Raw genomic sequence first — 2,500 nt, 5'->3', positions numbered from 1 at the left:
TTCATTTCTTGGTATTTTGAGCTGAAATTTTGCACAGAGGTTGGCAAAAATCCAATCCAACTTTATTAATTTTTCCAGAATTTTTCGAGGTCGGGAAGTATTTTTTTTTATTTTCCTACCATTAAAAATCGAGGAAATCGGAAAAAATAGGAACCGGCCCGGAATGACCCCAAATTCAGTGGGCAGCCTCATAAAAATATGGCTGATTTTACTGGATTGATTTCATGTGGAAAGCACGACGTTTTGTTGTAGGAATGCGGGAACCCCGGCGGCTCGCCTGCCGCGGCCAGCGACGTCGGGCTGGCCCAAGCAGCGCCTAGCCTCTCCCACGCGGGGGGCAGGCCAGAACGCGGGGGGCCAGGGCCCGAAGGCAGCCCCCCCGCGGGCGAGAGAGCAAGCCAGCAGGGGCTGTCGCCTGCCGCGGCCAGCGACGTCGGGCTGGCCCCTGCAGCGCCTAGCCTCTCCCACGCGGGGGGCAGGCCAGAACGCGGGGGGCCAGGGCCCGAAGGCAGCCCCCCCGCGGGCGAGAGAGCAAGCCAGCAGGGGCTGTCGCCTGCCGCGGCCAGCGACGTCGGGCTGGCCCCTGCAGCGCCTAGCCTCTCCCCCGCAGGGGGCAGGCCAGAACGCGGGGGGCCAGGGCCCGAAGGCAGCCCCCCCGCGGGCGAGAGAGCAAGCCAGCAGGGGCTGTCGCCTGCCGCGGCCAGCGACGTCGGGCTGGCCCCTGCAGCGCCTAGCCTCTCCCCCGCAGGGGGCAGGCCAGAACGCGGGGGGCCAGGGCCCGAAGGCAGCCCCCCCGCGGGCGAGAGAGCAAGCCAGCAGGGGCTGTCCGCGCGTCGCGCGGCGCGGCATGGCTGCGGGGGCCGCGCGCGCGCGCCCAAGCGCCCAAGGGCCCCCAAGGGCCCCAGGCCCTCAGGCCCCAGCGCCCCAGCGCCCAGCGCGGGCGGGCGCGCGCGCGCGTGTGGTCTTTGAGGGGCGCCGGCCTGGTGGCTCCCTAAAGAGCAATAAGTGTCATTGCAGCTCTGGCAGGGGGAGACACTACTAGGTCCCAGCTGTCACCCCCCCTCTAAAAAATTCATTTCTTGGTATTTTGAGCTGAAATTTTGCAGAGAGGTTGGCAAAAATCCAATCCACCTTCATTAATTTTCCCAGAATTTTTCGAGGTCGGGAAGTATTTGTTTTAATTTTCCTACCATTAGAAATCGAGTAAATCCGCAAAACTAGGAACCGGCCCGGAATGACCCCAAATTCAGTGGGCAGCCTCATAAAAATATGGCTGATTTTACTGGATTGGTTTCATGTGGAAAGCACGACGTTTTCTTGTAGGAATGCGGGAACCCCGGCAGCTCGCCTGCCGCGGCCAGCGACGTCGGGGACGCTGGCCTGCGCTGTCGAGCCCGCGAGGGCTGTCTCCGCGGCAGGCCCCCCCTGAACGGGGCACGACAGGCCACCGCGCTGGCTCGTCCAGCGTCGACAGTCCCTCGTCCAGGTTTCAGATCGCGCCAAGTCGAACCCATGACCTGCTCAAGCCATCGTGCGCTGCCGAATTCGCATCTGCGTGTAGGCTGCCATTCCACGCGGCAGCCCCTGTTTTCGTCAGCGTGCCCCCCTGACGAATTTTCCTGCCTGGCCCAGTCCAGCGTCCAGCCCCTGTTCGTCGAAAAATCTGCGCTGCTGATTTTCCACGACGAGCCTACTTTCGTCAGCGTGCCCCCCTGACGAATTTTCCTGCCTGGCCCGGCCAGTCCAGCCCCTGTTCGTCGAAAAATCTGCGCTGCCGATTTTCCACGCGGCAGCCCCTGTTTTCGTCAGCGTGCCCCCCTGACGAATTTTCCTGCCTGGCCCGGCCAGTCCAGCCCCTGTTCGTCGAAAAATCTGCGCTGCCGATTTTCCACGCGGCAGCCCCTCTTTTCGTCAGCGTGCCCCCCTGACGAATTTTCCTGCCTGGCCCGGCCGGTCCAGCATCCAGCCCCTGTTCGTCGAAAAATCTGCGCTGCCGATTTTCCACGCGGCAGCCCCTCTTTTCGTCAGCGTGCCCCCCTGACGAATTTTCCTGCCTGGCCCGGCCGGTCCAGCATCCAGCCCCTGTTCGTCGAAAAATCTGCGCTGCCGATTTTCCACGCGGCAGCCCCTGTTTTCCTCAGCGTGCCCCCCTGACGAATGTTCGTCGAAAAATCTGCGCTGCCGATTTTCCACGCGGCAGCCCCTGTTTTCCTCAGCGTGCCCCCCTGACGAATGTTCGTCGAAAAATCTGCGCTGCCGATTTTCCACGCGGCAGCCCCTCTTTTCGTCAGCGTGCCCCCCTGACGAATTTTCCTGCCTGGCCCGGCCGGTCCAGCATCCAGCCCCTGTTCGTCGAAAAATCTGCGCTGCCGATTTTCCACGCGGCAGCCCCTCTTTTCGTCAGCGTGCCCCCCTGACGAATGTTCGTCGAAAAATCTGCGCTGCCGATTTTCCACGCGGCAGCCCCTCTTTTCGTCAGCGTGCCCCCCTGACGAATTTT

This window comes from Populus nigra, chromosome 2 (assembly GCF_951802175.1).
Source record: "Populus nigra chromosome 2, ddPopNigr1.1, whole genome shotgun sequence".
Taxonomy (NCBI): Eukaryota; Viridiplantae; Streptophyta; class Magnoliopsida; order Malpighiales; family Salicaceae; genus Populus; species Populus nigra.
The sequence above is the reverse complement of the archived record's forward strand: the minus strand, read 5'-3'. Positions refer to the sequence as shown.